Source organism: Martes martes, assembly GCF_963455335.1.
Source record: "Martes martes genome assembly, chromosome: 14".
Lineage (NCBI taxonomy): Eukaryota > Metazoa > Chordata > Mammalia > Carnivora > Mustelidae > Martes > Martes martes.
This window is the reverse complement of record NC_137902.1, coordinates 57,453,262-57,472,891: the sequence shown is the minus strand read 5'-3', so window position 1 is coordinate 57,472,891 and position 19,630 is coordinate 57,453,262. Positions and strand designations below refer to the sequence as shown.

The window sequence follows — 19,630 nt, the reverse complement described above, 5'->3', positions numbered from 1 at the left end:
TGAACATCCTCATAAATATATTGGAATGACAGTTCTTTTCTTAAGGTGCCTAAATTTACATACATTAGTCATTGTATGTTGATTTTCTATTTTAATTTTCAGAGTGTTAGAGGTGTTTGGCTGATGCCTCCGTGTGTTTTTTATGATAGAAGATTCTTTTTTAGCCCTTTTTTTTTTTTTACAGATTTTACTTATTTATTTGAGAGTGAGAGAGGGAAGAGGAGAAAGTGGGAGGGAGAAAGACAAGCAGACTCCGTGCTGAGTGTGGAGCCCCACACAGGTTCTATCTCACAATCCAGAGATCATGACCTGAGTCGAAACTGAGAGTCACCGCTTAACCGAATGAGCCACACCAGTGTCCCAATATAAAATTCTATCATATTTATATGTCACTTTTATTTTTTATTTATTTTTTAAAGATTATTTATTTATTTATTTGAGAGAGAGAGCACAAGAGTGGGGTGAGGGGCAGAGGGAGAAGCAGACTCTCTGCTGAGAAGGGAGCCCAATGTGGGCCCCAGTCCTGGGACTCCAGGATCATGACCCCAGTGGAAGGCAGATGCTTAACCGACTGAGCCACCCATGTGCCCAATATATCACTTTTAAGGATTTTTTTATTATCACATTTAGATTTTTTTTAAAGATTTTATTTATTTATTGGGGGGGGTGAGAGAGAATTAGAGAGAGAGAGAGCATGAGAGGAGAGAGGTCAGCGGGAGAAGTAGACTTCCAGCCAAGCAGAGAACCCGATGAGGGACTGAATCCCAGGACTCCAAGATCATGACCCCAGCTGAAGGCAGTCGCTTAACCAACTGAGCCACCCAGGTGCCCCTCACATTTAGATTAAAAAAATTTTTTTTTAATTTATTTATTTGTTAGAGAGAGAGAGCGAGCGAGCACAGGCAGACAGAGTGGTAGGCAGAGGCAGAGGGAGAAGCAGGCTCCCTGCCGAGCAAGGAGCCCGATGTGGGACTCGATCCCAGGACACTGGGATCATGACCCGAGCAGCCGCTGAGCCACCCAGGCGTCCCCACATTTAGATTTTAAATACTTTATATATTATATTCATAATCTCTTAAAACATTTTCCTCATTTTTCAGTAACTGAAAAGATAAGTTAGCTGAATCATATAGAATGATTTGCTCAAGGTCATATAGCTAGAGAGAGAGCTGGAGCTAGAACTTGATTTTTTTCCTTAGGTCAGTGATTTCCAACTTGTGAGTAAGAACCCTGAACAGTCATGAAGCAATTGTAAAGGGTCCACAAATCCATGTGTACATCAAGCCTTGTCTGAAAACAGAATAAATATTTTATTTACAGTATAGTATTATAAGTAATAGAATATAAATTTGTTAAAAATAAGTATTAAATTAATGGTTGCTTTTGTCCTTAAAATTTTTGAATCAATGGGTTAAAAATTATATTTATCATCACTTAAGAGATCTACAACATTTTTTTAAAGATTATTTATTCATTTATATGATAGAGAGAGAGCATGAGCAGGGGAAGGAGGGGAAAGTGGAGGGAGAGGTAGGGGCAGAAGCAGACTCCAGGCTGAGTAGTGAGACCCATACAGGGCTCGATCCCAGGACCCTGAGATCATGACCCAAGTGGAAGGCAGATGCTTAACCAATGGAGCCACCCAGATGCCCCAAGAGATCCACAACATTTTTTTAATGTGTCCTTGTCCTTTAAAGAATTAGGAAACTGCTTTCAGCCTTGCTGTAGTTCACTGTATTTTCTTTCAAGTATTATAAAATGGCTTAAACTCTTGGCAAAACCATGCTATAAAAATATAGCCAGCAGTATTTTATCACAAATAAAATTTCCCTTGTGATATGTAAATTGTGCTGTCCTAAGATAATCTTACTGGGGCTTGTTCTTTAGCACATTCAAAGTAAATAAAAATATAAGTGGCTGGTAACCGTGTAAAGATGTAAGACATGAAAGGAGGTGAGACATGAAAGGCATGCCAGTAACTCATTCTTGCCATTGTTCTCAGAAGTGTCCTGGGCACTGGCAGGGCAGAAGTTCCAACCATAAACCACATCACAGATGGAGGTCCCGCCTCCATTCTGAAATATGAGCCATTTCACAACTCTACAAACTCTGAGTATCTAGAACATCCTCAAAGGAAGACCCCCAAAAGAGAACCCTTTCTCTTCTGTAGACCCTCAAAGGAGAACCCTTACATTTCAGAATCTGATCAGAAAGAGCAATTTAAGGAATTCCCCTCTAAGCTTTCTTTAAAAACACACAAAAATTTTTTTTGAATGTTCATAATGGATTACCTGGAACTCCAAGTGGTTAAATTTATAAGAAAAGAAAGTAAAGAGGTTGCCAGGGCCTAGGTGTAGATGGGAATGGTACTTATTATTTAATGGGTCCAGAGTTTCAGTTTTGCAAGATGAAAAAGGTTCTGAAGATGGAAGGTGGTGATGATCACGCAATATAAATGTACTTAATGCCACAAAGCTATACACTTAAAAATGATTAAAACAGTCAATTTTATCTGACGTATATTTTACCACAATTAAAAATACAGTTTTAATTTAATTAATCTATATTTTTAAAATAAATACATTTTTAAAAGAAGAATATGTTACCTGGAGATGAGATTTCTAAATAGATTTTTGATGATGACCTTTTCTCAAAATACGAAAACAGAACAGAATTAGACATGTTATTTCTTTTTGTATGAATTTGATTCAGAGATGGGCAAAAGATGCTGACACTTTTTTTAAACTTTATTTGAGAGAGAGAGAGAGTGAGCATGAGTGGGAGGGGCAGAGGGAGAGGGAGAAAATCTCAAGCAGACCCTGCGCCAAGCGCAGACCCTGACATGGGGCTCAATCTCATGACCCTGAGATGGGGACCTGAGCTGAAACCAAGTCAGATGCCCAACTGACTGCACCACCCAGGCACCCCAAGATGTTGACTTCTAATAATTCCTAAATCCTACGTATGTGGACACAGTTCATGAAAACTTGAAGATAAATAAAATAATAGTGATCTATACCAATAATAACTCAACACTCAGATTTTTTTTCCAGTATTGGGTGGTCGTGCAACTAAGGTAATTATTCTTTCTGCATATCAGTTTCCTCATATGGAAAACAAGAGTATTAAAACATTTGCTGACAGGACTCTGATGAGAAATAACTAATAAAAAACAATAAAACACACTTCAAATACAGTGTTAATACATAGAGCATTTAAATAATAAGATTTAAAACATCACTTTTCTTTATATTTGACAGCTGACCCTGTTCATCATCATTTCCATTCCAGCATTTACTTAATAGCTCTAAATCTCTTTTATCTTATTCTGCATGGTCTTTCTATGCATTCAACATTCGTCTATTAGATAATTTAGAATCATGGAAAGATTAAGATATTCCTCACTTCCCTAGCTTTCTCTTGTCTAAATCACTTAACCTTAACAATTCTTTTGTTATCTAAGTTGAATACCAGTCTTGTGCTGACCTCCTCTTTTAGATCAGATGAGAAATAAGATACCCTCAATGACTATTTTCTTGTCATAAAGCACATACCATAGAGTGGCTATACGGCTCTGATATTTGTCACCACTCTACTTATTTGGCTAAAGAAGTTTCGTTTGATACCTGGGTTGTCAGATCAAATTATAATTTAAGTCCTTTAGCTATGTTTAGCCCCTTGGCAGTGGGTGAGTTGAGAATTTAGAATTCAGAAGCAGATGGCTCAGGAACGTGGTAACTAGATCTGAAGCTTTTTACCTCTATGTCATTGGTTTGAATCTGAACTTGGTTGATCACTATTGGTGTTCCACACAAGAGGTAAGTGATCTGATTTGAATCTCTAATGAACAACACCCCGTGTTACAAAAACTCATCACTCTTGGCACTAATTAGCATTCTTGTTGTCAGCGTCAGGAGACAAGCCAAGGACTGAATCAGTCTGGAAACCTGAACTGCACTGTGTCTGAGTCATCAGTCTAGGTGGCCCATTCAGCCCTTGGCCTTTCCTTAGGGTTTACAGCTTAGTGCAACTGTGTCTCCTTCACTCCCTAGGACTTCACAAAGCTAGATTAACAGATAAATACTTAAAATAATCTTTTGATAATAAAGATGGTAATAATGATGGCTAACATTTATGGGCCAGTTGCTAGAAGCCAGGCATTATTCTAAGAGTATTAATCGCTTCTCGGCCTTTTGGCTAAGATCAAATGTATTCTAAGAGTATTAATTCCCTTCATTCTCGCAGCAGTCCTATGATAGATACTACTATTTTCCGTATTTTTCAGAGATGAGGAAACTCAGATTAAATAACTTGCCTGAGGCTTCTCACATAGGAAATGGTGGAGTTGGAAGCCAACTCTCCATACAATTATTATAGTGCTTAATTATAGCACTTATTTGATTTTTTTACCATATTACTATACCACTGATATATTTTTTTAAATTCTGTGTTTAAACCAACCAACATATATTAATGTCTCAACTTTAAAATTGTTCATCTTTCTGAACTAGTTATTATTATTATTGTTTATTTCTGAAAGAGGTGATGAATCTTTCTTAAATTCAATCCATGTGCATCATTATTCAGAGTTTAAGGGGGAAAATCTTGATTTTACAATGGCTTTTCTGCCCATCTATTTTTTCACTGTTTGAGCTAAATATTACCTGAACTTGGAAACATTCTCTCACCTTATCTTTCTAAATTAATAGCGAAGAGATAATCAAATAAAATAAAACTCTGCCAACCACTCCATCTCAATTGCAAATGTAGTAAATGATCATCCAAATCTCCCACTTACTATTCACACAAAATAAGAAGGCAGATAAGAATTTTTTTGAAAAGCTGGATCTCAGGTGCCTGGATGGCTCAGTCGGTTAAGCATCTGTTTTCAGCTCAGGTCATGATCCCCATGTCCTGGGATTGAGTCCTGCATCAGGGCCCCTGCTCACTGGGGAGCCTGCTTCTCCCTCTACCCCTACACCCTACTCACTCTCTCTCTCAAATAAATAAGTAAATAAAATCTTAAAAAAAAAAAAAAGAAAGAAAGAAAATCTGGGTCTCTGTTTTATGAGATTTCCAAGTAGTTAGGGAGAAAGATTTTAGTACCTTGAAATGAATGACCATTAAAATAAAATTCATAAGCAATTAGATCACTTTAATGAACAAAATAAATTCATTGTTCTCACAACTAGTTTTCTTAGGACTTAATGAAATATTATTTGCTATAACTACCAGGTAGAAATAAAAAAGAATCTATAATCACTTTTTATGTTTCTTTGAGTTGTCATCTACAGTCAGTTACTCAAAGCATGTTGTCTCATTTGGCACATACTTACTGTCCCAATTTTGCTAACAGATAAAGCTTGGGGTATCCCCCAAAATAGCTGTTATTGAACTAAATTAATAATGGAAACTTGGCAATCGGGGTTTTACTGCTAATATATATCTACATGTAGTATGGGTCTTCCAGTGTGTAATGTTCCTCTGTACAAAATAATAATAATAAAGACTTCAAGTACAGTACTGTTGTTTTGTTTTCGTTGTTGTTTTTATTAAAGCCTAATAACCAGCATGTGATTGCAAATAACTTCAAAAAAGATGAAATGCTAAGTAAACGTCTACTTAAAATATAGTAAACATATGGTCTCTCATGCCTGATTTCACCATGTCTAGTAATTGGCAGATCGAGATGCACAGAGGGGATTGTCCTTATTTATTGTTGCTTCAATTCCTTTAAGTTTTTCCTGTGACTGGTTAGAGATAGTGATTCATCCAAATTTCTAACGACTTGGAAGGACTTTGGAGCAAATCAGTAAATCACCATAACCTCCAAATCACTGGCGGCCTCCTTCTTGTTACTCTGCATCTTCTGAGTTGTTGTTGTTGTTGTTTTTTCTTTTTCCCAGATTGATTCCTAAAGGCATTAGTAACAGCGTGGATTCCTCTGAAAGGTAGTGTGATATAATGGAGAAGAGCTTGGGCTTTGGCGTCATGTAGACCTGGGTGTGAATCACAGCTCTGAGTGGTCTTATGCAAATTTTTTCTCTGATCTTTAGTTTCCTCCTCTATAAAATTAGGATAATAATATAGTACACCTTAGACAATCTCAAGGTATACTTCCTGAGACTTTTTCAGATCCCTGAATTTGCAAAAACACAGTACCATATAATTTTTTCAGTTTCATCCTCCATAAAGTGGGGGTAATGACCCATACTTCCTGGGTTGTTCTATTAAATTAAATTATGTATTGAATATGAACAACAAAGTTTGGTTGATGTGGACACTGGGCTGGGTCAGCTAAGATCCCTCAGAGAGCTAAATAATTCATTCTGGCTTATCTGTCTTTCAGAAGTCCAATTTGGAGTCAGTCACAAATAGATGAAATCTTAATCTAAATTAGAGATTATTATATGTATTTTAAGTGTATGGTTTATTTCTGTGAAAATAGGGAGCTCAGTCTGTGACTTTAGCTGGAATCCCAAAGACCAGGGCATGAGGGTGGACAGTGATGGGCAGTTGGGTCCTGAAAACCCAAACTCAAAGAAGCAGTCTATGCCAGCAAAAAGCGAGTTTGATTTTATGGGGTGAACAGAAAGCAAGGACCTGATAGAAAGCAAAGGTTATGTAAAGGTTAAAAGGGGGGAAGGGGCAGCAAAAATAGTAGTAAGCCAGTTCAAGAAGATGCGAGGGTATGAAAGTGCCTCCAGGAAGCACCTACGGAAAAACTCTCAGGCAAGATTGGGCAAGCTCCAAGCCTTTTCCGAAAGCAAGAGTACCCCATATCAACTAACTCAGGAATTGTGAGCATCCGCTGAGCCAAAGCACGTAGCTCCTTACTTGATGACTGGTGCACAATGAGCATCCAATCATTTTTAGCTCCCTTCCTCAATTGAATTGATTCTTTTTAAAAAAATTTTTTAAATTAATTAATTTAATTTTAAATTTAAAAATTTTTTAATTTTGATTTTAAATTTTTTTGAATTTTTTAAATTCAATTAGCCAACATATAGAATTGATTCTTAATAGTATTTCTATGTTAAACTAATGTCATAACCACCAATGACAAGTCAGTTAATGCTGCTGAGAGTTTAGGTCATTTAATCATTCCTGGAACACAATAAACGTTCAGTAAATATTTGCAGAATTGAGTGCGTAATTTAGGACAACTCAACAATTAATGCATCATCCGGCTACGGACAGATATTTGTTAAGTACCTACTCTGTGCCATGCCATGAGATTAAAATCGATTTGCCTATAGAGAAAAAATTTTATGGCTCCAATTCTCAAGGAGTTGACCTAGTTAAATAGAAAAAGCATAAATACATACATGCAAAATTAGTTTAATTCAGCAATATGAGAAATGTTGGACCACTAGTTAATTATATAGTAACGTGAAGAAACAGTGAACAAAGGCAGGGAGGAAAAGAAAAGGCAAGGAAATATTGGTGAAACTTTTTGGAGACAGGATTCTTGTAGAAAAGGGGCATGTATTTCATAGGATTAAAATGATCACATTTCTGTTTATACTTTCCTTGGCTGAAATTTGTACAAAATTGTGAGGCAAGTAGACTATCTACAAATAGATCTATCCCCAGCTCAGTTTACACAGTGGTAAATTTTTCTTGTTTAATTTCTCTATGACATTATATGTGTACTTATCCTTTTTATTGACATTATAACCCATATTTTGAATTAAAGCTTATTGTCTAAGCCAGAAATAAAAAGGAAAGTATGTCTAAGACATGAACAGACTAGGTTTTAACAATCCATTCTCAGTTTGGAATGAAGAACAATTGGGTGGTGAGCAGAAATGAATAAAAAGGCAAAACAAAAAAAAGATTTCCCAGGTATACTGCCTTTATTTGACAGAAAGTTTACTAAAGCAAGAAACACCAAATGGATAGATCCATATTCAGATAAAAATGTAAACTTGGTTAAGTATGTAAAATACAAATTCCTTCTGAGTTTTTCATGGTTTGTATTTTCCAAGCTCTTATGCTGTACTGTTTTCTACTTGCCAACAAGTTGCTTCCATTCAACATTTGCTAATTTCATGTAATAAGAAGATAACTTCTCAGAAATATGTATCAGCCCTTGCTATTTCAGTCAACCAATTTTACTGAATCTTTTTGAGAAAGTAGCCCTGGATATAGTCACATGTGATTTTTCTGTTCTCCTCTTGCTTCTGTTAAAGAAACGTCATAGTCCCAAAATCAAAGTCATAGCTTTAATAACCCTTTGCCCACCGATACATATAAAAATAATGTGAATTTCTTCCTTTGGGTGATTTCTGATTTTTTTTTAAAGATTTTATTCATTTGACAGACAGAGATCACAAGTAGGCAGAGAGGCAGGCAGAGAGATGTGGGGGGGAGCAGGCTCCCTGCTGAGCAGAGAGCCCGATGCGGGGCTCGATACCAGGACCCTGAGACCACGACCCGAGCCGAAGGCAGAGGCTTCAACCCACTGAGCCACACAGGCGCCCCGATTTCTGATTTTTTAAATCATCTGCACAATTACTCTTCATGAGAAGGCAGTGGGGGCCAATAAAAAGAGAATTTTTTTTTCTTCAAATTTTTATTTACATTCTAATTAGTTAACATATAGTGTAATATTAGTTTCAGGAGCAGAATTTAGTGATTCAACACTTACGTATAACACCCAGTGCTCATCAAAACAAGTGCCCTCCTGACTATCCATCACCCATTTAACCCATCTCCCACCACCTCCCTCCATCAACGCTTAGTCTGTTCTCTATAGGTAAGAGTTGGGGCGCTTGAGTAGCTCAGTTAGTTGAGCATCTGACTCTTGATCCCAGCTCAGGTCATGATCTCAGGGTTGTGATATCGAGCCCTGGGTCAGGTCCCCACTCAATGGGGAAATCTGCTTGAGATTCTCTCTCACTCATCCCTACCCTGCCCCTACTCATGTGCACTCTTTTTCTCTCTTTCTTAAAAAAAAAAAAAAAAAAAGTTGCTTATGGTTTGCTTCCCTCTCTTTTCTTCCCCCTTCCCCTGTGTTCATCCATTTTGTTTTTTAAATTTCACACAAGAGTGAAATCATATGGTATTTGTCTTTAAAAGAGAATTTGTCTTAAACGAAAATGCCTAGATTTGAATTTGCCCAGCTGTGCAGCTCACTGGTTAGGTAACTTTGGGAAAACTAAACTTTAAGACTTAGTTTCCTCCTTGTAACTTGCAAGTAGCAATACCCTGTAGAGTTGCTCTGAGTATTAAATAAGAAGTAACTTAGGCTACTCCTGGCTTAGAGTACACTTGGAAGAAATGTTAATTCCCATTTCCTTTCCTTCACATCATTAGTGTTAATGCAATTATTTGGGTCATGGGTAAGAATACTGAACTTTGTTTTTGGCTTTCTGAGATGTCGGTGCTACCCAAAAATAGAATCTGAGTGGAATCACCCAGAGCCTGGCATACTGGCATTTAAGATATTCAGTGCTAACGTTATCAAGAGAAAGTTATTTCAACTGTTGTTTTCCTATCCCTAACTTGCAAAATATTTATTGACCCATATTGATGAGCTGAAAAGTAACACCAGAGCATTTAAATTTACTTCCCAAGGAGCAAAGCTCTAAAATTGTCTCAGCAAAATGACTATCATAAATAGAAATCTTAAAAAATAGGTCTCTCAAAACATTCAGACTGTCTTCCAGTCTTTCAGCATTACTACCCAATGCTTCTTTCTACATAACAATTCATGTTCTCAGCTAAAATATTGCAGGTAGTGTATCTGAAAGCATTTGCTTTTTTCCTTCTATATTTTCTCTTCTTTTTGTTAATTTGTTTAGTCATCCAAAAAATCTCAGAGCCGGTTTCAGTCAGAAAAATTATAAACTTAAAATTCTCTATAGCATTCCTCTAAAATACTCACTAAAAGAGAATATGCTTTTTGTTCATTTTTACCCTTAAATTTTTTCACAAAGGGGCACCTGGGTGGCTCAGTCATTAAGCGTCTGTCTTCGGCTCAGGTCATGATCCCAGGATTCTGGGATCGAACCCCGCCTCAGGCTCCCTGCTCAGCCGGAAGCCTGTTTCTTCCTCTCCCACTCCCCCTTCTCGTGTTCCCTCTCTCACTCTCTCTGTCAAATAAATATATAAAATCTTTAAAAAATTTTTTCACAAATACTTTAGAAATGTGAACATTTAAATATTTGTAGTAGTTATGAGCACAGACTTAGAGTTAGCCTTATGTTTAATCCTGGCTCAGTCACTCACTGGTGTGGCCTTGAGCAAATTTTTAACCTCTAAGTCTCAGGTTCTCATCGCTAGAATTCTAATAGTACCTACTTCATAGACCACTGGAGGAGTACATGAAATAAAACACAATGTCCAGAAAGAGGTTAGCACAGTGTGTAGCACACAACTAAGGAATGTTAACTCATTTCTACTGAGATGATATATTTATATGTGTGTTAATATAATCATACTAATGCAGTGAGAGGAGAGAATCAATTGTACACCTGAGGATATTAATTGTTTTGAATATCTTCAGTAACTTAGTGCTAAATACAGACGCTCTTTTTAAAAATTTGGGGAAGCAGGTTTTCTTATTGGAAATAATACTTCTTAAAAAGCGGAAACACTGATACATTCTCCATATCAAAAAGCACAAGTAAAGAAAGTCCTATTGTGTCAGGTGCCTGAGTGGCTCAGTAGGTTAAACATCTCCCTGAGGCTCAGGTCATGATCCCAGGGTCTTGGGATGGAGCCCCACATCAGGCTCCCTGCTCAGCGGAGAGCCCCTTCTCCCTCTGCCTCTCACCCACGCCTTGTGCATGCTCGCACGCGCTCTCGCTCTCTCTCTCTCTCTCGCAAAAATAAATAAATAAATGAAGAAAGACCTATTATGTCTTCATGGAAACCATATAGTAAAGCTTTACCCTACCTTAAAATTGAAGGAGCACACATTATTATAATAATTGATTGTTTTCACATGTTTATTTTAATAAGTGTATTAACCATATTCTTACTTTTATATCAAATAAAAAATATTTACACATGTCATGTGCATCCTGTGTATAGACATTTTGCCCATTCCTCTACTTTATTCTTAAAAATTCCATCCTTATTATCCTTTTTATCTAAGGAAAGATCAAGAAAAGTCTATTTCCTTAGTCATCTTAGTCATTATCCGCCTCCACCGTCCCTCCAGGCTAAGAACATCGTGCAGACTGAGTTATTAAAGTTGATCTGAAGGAGCAATCTGTTCTAAACGACTGTCCCTGGATCTGCCACAGAACCCTGTAAATACCCTTCATTACTCTGGCGGGGTAGTGTCACATTTCCTTCATGATACTTCTGTGGCTGACACCAGTGAGGCAGTGAGATTTGGGCTTTGGATGATCCTGACTGATTGATACAGGAATGGTGTTTCTCCTACAGGTAACCACAAATTTACTTCTCAGGATAATGTTTTAAAATAGGTGTTCTATGTATAGTTTTCAAAAAATGTTTTTAGTTTTTGAAACGAAGTGGATTTTGGACGTAGAGCTTTTCTCATGTTTTTGCTTTTAGTTTTAGGTAATCATTTTCAATACCGTTTAGATGAAAAAGAAGTTCAGTAAGGACTTAATTGTATTTCTCAATTACATTGTATCATGGGGTTTGGATAAGATCCTGTATAATCTACTATATATATATCATTTTGGATGGACAAGAACTTTTCTTTGTGTGAGTACTCTTCTCGTTAACAAAGGTTAGGAAACCCATACATGTCTTTATTCTTTAAAACAACATGTAGAGGAGTTTTTGTTCTTCTCATCTGATACTGGGGGAGGGGGGTCGTAAGTCAATATAAACCTGTGAACTTAAACAAAACTTACTGAAACTTTGGTTTATGTGAGCAATTTCTTTTCAAGAATTAAAATCTACAGCAATATGGAAAAATAGGAAATCCAAAATTTTATGAATCTACTAGCACAGAATTCTTGCATGTTTATCCTCCAAGTGAAGACTTCCTCTGTCATAGATCTTCCAGGTTCCTTGATATGTCTGTGGATCACCCTGATGTGAGTAAATTGTTTCTGTAGCTGAGTGACTGAATTAAGAAAACAGCTGAAGGCAAGCACAGGATCATGTTTAAACCACAATAAACACATGTGTTGGATGGGCCACTCAACTTTATGGGGAAGGCTTAAGGCATATAATCTTGTGTTTACTTGTCACTTCTGAAATTTCTTTTTAACTATGTTGGAAATTTTTTTAAAGTTTAAAAAATTGTTCTTTGTATCAATAAACTCTGGTAAAATCTGAACTAATAGGTGTGTGGTACAGTGTTTATGTAAGTACTACAGTGATAACCAGAATAGAGGCTGTGGTTACTTGGGAGAAAAAACTGATTTAAAAAAAAACAACAACAGAGTTTAGAATATAAGTTTCATGTATTATAAGCAAGATGTCCACAAGTGCTGAATATTATTTATTTTAAATATTTACATCCAGCTTTTTTTCCCCAGTGTTCAAAAAATTTTGTATACTGTCTTATCACTGCATAATTTGTATGGAAGTAGAGATGTGTTCACTTACAGCATGTGTATACATTTCTCTTTGGAAAATCAAATTGTATCACATCTATTTTTACTCGAAATAGAAGTTCCACTTTCCCATATCCCTAATAAGGAACTAGTAGCAGTTATATTGATTAGGTCTCAAGATCTGAGTGGGATAGTGGGGGATGATGATCTTAAATTTATTTATTTATTTAGAAAGGGGAGAATGGCTTTTTTTCTCCCTTTTAAGATGTATTTATTTATTTATTTTAGAGGGAGGACCGGGGCAAGGGACAGAGGGAGAAGGAGAGAGATTCTTGTGTGTGTGTGTATGTGTGTGTGTTTTCAAGTTTACTAGTTTTCTATCCTAACTATAGCATTACTACGTAACGTTATACCAGTTTGCAAAATGTGCTCATTTTTATATATACATATATGTGGATACATATATATATATATGCCCAGAGTGAAGCCCAATGCGGAATTTGAACAAGGAGAAAGAATCTTAAGCAGACCTCCTGCTAAGAACATATCCCAATGCGAGGCTAGATTCCACAACCCCAAGATCATGACCTGAGCTGAAATCAAGAGTTGGACGCTTAACTGACTGAGCCACCAGGGTGCTCCCAGATCTTATCTTTAAAAAAAAAGAAATTATTGGAGCAACCATATAAATAGAAAGTGTATAAACACAATTAAGCAGTCTTGAGGTTAGTATCAACACAGGATTAGATAAGAGAGCAAAGGAATCTGTCATTAAAGATCTGGGCTACTGTGGTAATAAAAACAGCCTATCCGCATAATTCAGTTCTTTTTGTACTTTTTTCCCTCCTCAATAACTGTACTTTAAACCTGGATTATTTAAAAGTTTTCCTCAATTTTTTTTCACCTTGCCTGTTTAAATACAAGACTCCATAAGAAGGGAATAGGGAAACCCCTGATGTGATCAAAATAAACAAAGAAATTTTATATCTATTCAACTTACAATAGGGAGTCTCAAGATGCCTATAAAGGGTAAAAAGATCTCTTAGTAAATTCCATAAGGTTAGGAATTTTGGTATATTTTGTGTACTGCTTTAAACCCAGTACCTGGTACATAGTAGGCATCTGGTAAATATTTATTGAATGAATGAATGAATGAATGAATGAGAAGAATTCCTACAAACTGTTGAGCGATTTAATTAAGACTCTAGATACAAGCCAATACATTATTTCATGCTATCTAAATCTGAGAATGACCCTTTTAAAAAATAACCAATGACATTTACCTGAATTTTCAAAATGCGGGCTTCTGCCAAGATTAATGACATTACAGCACACTTAATCTGTACCAAGCAATGGGATTGACTTCTTTTTTCCCCAAATTTCTATTCTGAAAAAGTATGAAATTAATATGAAAGAACCTATACTTTGACAAGGTTTTTGAGCAGATGTTAGTTTGGTTAAGCAGTCTTTTTTTGATAATTGGTAATGCTTGTGAAAGAAGACATCTGGCATAGACTTTTTCAAATAATACACAAAAATGTTATTCCAGATACTAATACAAGAATGGGAGTTGTAATCTATTATGTTAAAGAGTCATATTGACTTTTGAACAGTATCTGATTGTTTTTTTTTTTTCTGATGAAGTTTGTTTGAACTAATTTGTTGTCGGGTTTACTCTCAGGCTGATGTTTTTTTCCTCTCCATTTTTGGGGGGGTTGTGATCTCTAATTAACAACTTTTAATGTTAGTTATCTTCTCTGCCTTTGCTTAGCCTTTGGTCCAAAACTCTCCACTTTTAAAATGTCAGACCTCAGCTTTGTATGGCTTTTCACAGCCAAATTTCCTAAAATGTATCAGTGCTTAAATGACAATAAATTTTTCCATTAAAATTAAAGTTCCTAAAAATTAAGAATTTTGATGTATTTCAAAAATAATGCCATTCTCTTTGACAGATGGAACATGGTGTCATGAATTTAGTAGTAATTCCAAACATAAATCAATAAACAACTTGGGCCTCCAGCTAGGAGTGAAATTCTATAGGTAGAAAAACTGACTGACCCCCACCGCCCATAGGTGCTGTTCCGCTATGGAATCCCTTTGCTCAGTTTTCTCCTGTCCAATCAGGTGGAATGTTTCACAGGCACATGGTTTATACAGCTCAAAATAACTTGGGACCTGTGAGCTGACAAATGCTCTGGCTCTGGTGGTGACAGGTTGTCCAGCTTCTTACAGCCATCTTCACTGAAACTAAGGTTAACTCCTCACTCTCTATGGACGGCTACTCTCGATTTCCAAGGGCGTGAAGAATTTTCTTTTTCTCCTGTGCTTTCATCTAAAAGTTCTCCTTGGATAATTATCATCACAGTGGATTGCCTGGGTTGGACATCCTCATCTGGGTCAACTAAAAAAAGAAAGGTAATATCCAGATTTAAGTTCTCAAGTGTGTTTTGATAACAGGGCGTTGACAATGGGAAAAGGGATATTACAGAGACCTAGTTACTGTGGTTAAGAGGGAAACCTAGAATAGCTCCTAATTGTGTTTGATGGGCACAAAATTTTACAAAAAATAAAGTTTTCTACATGTAAAGATTTTGGAAGGGATTGGTGAGAGTCACAGAGATCACAGCCTCCTTGGGTCCTAAGGAAAAAATACCTCAACAGAGGAAGTTGTGACATGATACATACATCATAGGTATTTCCACATGTTCAGTTATTAAAATAACAGTGTATATAGAGAATTTGTGTGCGATGCCTATTTCCTTTTTAAAGGAAGTCAAATCTAAAATAATGTGACTCTGTAGTTAAAAGACTTTCATTTTAAATTTTTTTATCATGTAAAAGGATATGCTTGCTATATTTAGTGTTGGGAGATCTGCTCCCTGGATTAATGTACACAACAGCTGCAAAAAGTCTTGCTCAAAGGACATTGCTCTTTCTTTCTCCTTTCTCTCTCTCTCTCTCTCTCTCCCTCTCTCTCTTCAACTGCATCAAAAAGACACTTGACAGTCAGTGGCAAGTGTTTGGCCTGGTACATTGCACTATTAGCAGTAATTAGAGGCACATCTTGAATTATATTTTAAAAACCATGTAAGCAAAGAAAAAGAGAACTTGGATTAATCTGTATTTCCATTCCCCAAAAGTAAACATTACAGCAATGGTGCTAAGAAATTTTCTATTTCATCAACCGATTTTTGTTCATACTTGTTTAAGATACTAGAATCAATCAGTTTGAAAAAGACAAAACACCTATCCATTTTTGTTCTCAAAAAATTGTGGTTCAGTTACTTTCACATTGATAATGATAAAATGAATTCTACAAACTCCAATAAAGAATCTGTGACAACTTTTCAGTCTCTCCTTAATCATAACTCTTAAGTACATGTAAAATCCACAATCCTTTTCTAGGAAATTGAGACTGTTTATACTTAAACGTATAATAAACATATTTTTTAAACACAGGTTAAGATATGCTGTCCGACACATGATTTGACAACAAACAAAATATTTAAAATCAAGGCCATTCCAGGAAATCTGAAATATATGCACATTATATTTATTTTGTTGGTAGACAAAATTATAGCCATTACCGAATCTTGTAATAATGGGCTATGAAGCAAACGGTTGGACACTATCCAAATTCTGGAAGTTTGTCTCTATTCCCACTTATAGAGGATAGCTAATGTTATTGGAACTCACACTAATATGTTAACCCCCCAGTTCTATAGATCTGTGATTTAGAATACAAGCTCTCTATTACATGTTTCTATTACAGCGTGCTTAGTCCAATAAGTAGAATGGACTCAGAACCACAATTCATGGACATCAAAAATTGAATGAGTTTTTAATCCAGGCTGGGTTTTGTGATTCATAGAGATGGTTCATTCAAATTTACTTTTGACCTAAGACAGCTGATAAATCACTTTTCATCATGAAAGGGCTTTAATGAACTAAGATGCCAGCTAAATTTTCAACAGTTAATGCCATATATGTAATAGGAGTAATGAACTGAGCTTGCTAACCTGAAAATACAAGACAAATGATACTGGTAATCCCAGAATAATTACGATAGTTTCCTTCATTGACATTGAGATTTGACAAAGGCATTGCTTGTCACCCAGTGTCATTACCTATAACAAGACCAAAAATTGAATTTTTTCCTCTCTTAGGAGATACGGAAGAATCAAGCACCATGGAGATCTTTTCTTAAATTTCTACGGTGCTGCATGCTTGACAAAGAGTTTTTAAAACTGCTAGGGCATTTCACTTTTGCCTAAAGGGAATAATTCAAGTACAGACAGAATAGTCTGTTTAAAAATTTAGGAGCCTTGAGGCGCCTGGATGGCTCTGTGGGTTAAGCCACTGCTTTTGGTTTGGGTCATGGTCTCGGGGTCCTGGGATCGAGCCCCACATCAGGCAGGGAGCCTGCTTCTGCCTCTGTCTCTGACTACTTGTGATCTCTGTCAAATAAATAAATAAAATCTTTTTAAAAAAATTAAGAGCCTATATTCAGCAAATATATTTTTGGTGGGCACAAAGGTTTGTATGGCTGTTTACTTGCACTCACCAGAGTTTGTAGAGTTCATGTATAACCAGAGTCACCTTGACCAGTTCTGCACAGGCTGCCTGTTGCCTCCGCTTGGAGTCACAATGCGTTATACCCTCTGGGAGGGGCCCAGCACAGCCTTCCCACCAAGCCCTTAAACTAAAACTAGATCTTCGGATCTGGAGCCTCTTGGGGGCACATCTTCCTCTCTCAATCTAGCCAGCATGTTATGTCAGTGTAATTTGGGAAGTTACCTTTTTCAAATCCTTCATCACCTAAAGAAATCTGACAGGCTGAAGCGGGATGAAATTGTTCTATTGTTTTCTTATTTTCTTATTTAAAATAATCTTTGAGTTAATGAGATTGACATTTTCTTGCTTTTGATTTCCTGTTTGAGAGCTAAGTTCCCCACAAATGGTGAGATCTTGAGAGTGATAGAAAACCTCATTTTTTGGTGACTACCACCAAGCTCTTCTCACATCCTAGAGGCCTGAGGTCTTTCTCTTGGCTTTTCACTAGCCTTTCCACGAATTGTGGAGTTTACTTTTACACAATTTCTTTGCTGTCAAGGTTAAATAGTAACCTTGGGCTCTGGCTTCAGTATCCTTTACTTTCCTACACATTTATCCTGTTCTATATTCAAAAACATAGGAAAGCATGCTTCATAGAAGCCAATCTCTTTTCTCCCACTCAAACTAAATCCTTACTTTCTTTCCTACCTTCCCCACTTTAGCAATTCAATTAAAACAATAGTAAGAGGGGCACCTGGGTGGCTCAGTAGGTTAAAGCCTCTGCCTTAGGCTCAGGTCACGATCCCAGGGTCCTGGGATCAAGCCCCTCATCGGGCTCTCTGCTCGGCAGGGAGCCTGCTTCCCCCTCTCCCTCTGCCTGCCTCTCTGCCTACTTGTGATCTCTGCCTGTCAAATAAATAAATAAATAAAATCTTAAAAAAAAAAAAAACAATAGTAAGAGAATGGAACAGCTTACACACCCTTGGCCCATTATCTAAAAACCTTTTCCTTCCTTTAAACCCCTGCCCTTTAAGGAATGTCCCTAATTTAACAGATTCCCACTGTTTCTCCTATATATTACCTCTGCTCTGTCTCTCTAGTACAACATTCTCTTTTAATGTATACATTTGTCTTTATTTGTTTTTATCTGCTGTTTTTCCTGTTTCAAACTGAAAGAGGACTCGAGAGACTAGACCTTACACTATTTCCATAGTGCGGGTTATGACATAGGCTACTGACATATTTCTATATATTTCATGTCCTTATTCTGTTAATGCAATGTATACTAACTTACTAAATGACTAATGTCATTCACACCAGAAATAGACTAGAGATAAAACTAAGATGGCGGTGATCCCTGTAATAGTAATGGGATGGGAAACTGTAACAGTGAAGAAGTATTTACCTCAAAATGCGACCCATCTGCAACCAACTCTTTTTTTAATTAACGCCTCTTTATTTTTGCTTTTAAGATTTTTATTTATTTATTTATTTGTCAGAGAGAGAGAGAGAACAAGCAGGGGGAGTTATAGGTAGAGGGAGAAGCAGGCTCCCCGATGAACAAGGTGCCTGATGTGGACTTGATCCCAGGGTACTGGGATCATGACCCGAGCCAGAGGCAGAAGCTTAATGAACTGAGCCACCCAGGGGTCCCTGCAGCCAAATTTTAAAGATGATCTGTACCCAACTCTCCAGGACTAGTTCCTATGTCATGGGATTTGGTTCTTGGCCCAGCAAGTTTCTCCGAAAGTACTGAATTAGATACCTCTATTGTGTGGAACATCATAGTACAGAGAAGGCAAAACAAATGGATCAACACCAGCATTAAAGAGAGGGAGGCAAATCCTAATTTTGTTGTTGATTCTTCTGCTAAAGAACATTCTAGGTATAATAATTATACATCAGCAGGAAATTATCGCCTTCAATTTGTGTTTTTAAAGCACATTCTTAAAGTGCTTTCACAAACGAAACTATGAAGTAAGCAGAGTAGTTCTGCTTATCCTCAGTTTAGAGGTGAGTTACTTAAAGATGTCTTATCTTGTCCTATTCCAGCTCTCTACATGAATAATTATTAAACATTAAGCTATTTTTTGTGTTTACTTAGAAATGAGATTTGTTTTCTCATTTAGCTATCTAAATTTGTTTAGGTATTTATCTCATTTAGATATCTTCAGTGTTTATGTTTGAGTCCAAGTTATTTCATATTAGGTTTTGCTAATTCGCTGGCCAATGCCCCAGTTTAAATATTCATATTATAACCCAAAGATAGGCGTATACCAAATGATATTTCCAACAAGGCCTTCTTAGAGCTTGCAAAAAAGGTAGTGCCTAGTTAACGTGAGTTGAGAAATATACCCAAAGGTATCAACGTCAAATTTTGTTATTATGAACCAGACCCTTAATCTTCAGCAAGTTCTCAGGGCAGATCCTCTCGTCAGGAGAAATCCCAGGGAAAAAAATGGAGCTATTTAGCAAAGTACAGTAAAGAGCAGTCAATAAGCCATCTATGTCACCAAATTAGTTTATATGATTTACTAAAGTCTGTGTTGATTATTGATGTCGCCTTGTTTCATTTCCAACCT

The 19,630-nt window shown here is 36.6% G+C and overlaps 1 protein-coding gene across 2 annotated transcripts in view; it reads left to right on the top strand.

Moving 5' to 3' along the window:
• The first annotated feature begins 11,375 nt into the window (after nucleotides 1-11,375).
• The window catches only part of MYPN (myopalladin), a 102,665-nt gene continuing 94,410 nt past the window's right edge, over nucleotides 11,376-19,630 (top strand). The window contains exon 1 of one of the 2 annotated variants that reach the window (XM_080823590.1): nucleotides 11,376-11,403. The gene's annotated coding sequence lies outside the window, so the exon portion shown is untranslated. Of the gene's footprint in view, nucleotides 11,404-14,673; nucleotides 14,910-19,630 lie in introns of those variants that run through there. The other variant, XM_080823589.1, reaches the window with a different exon arrangement.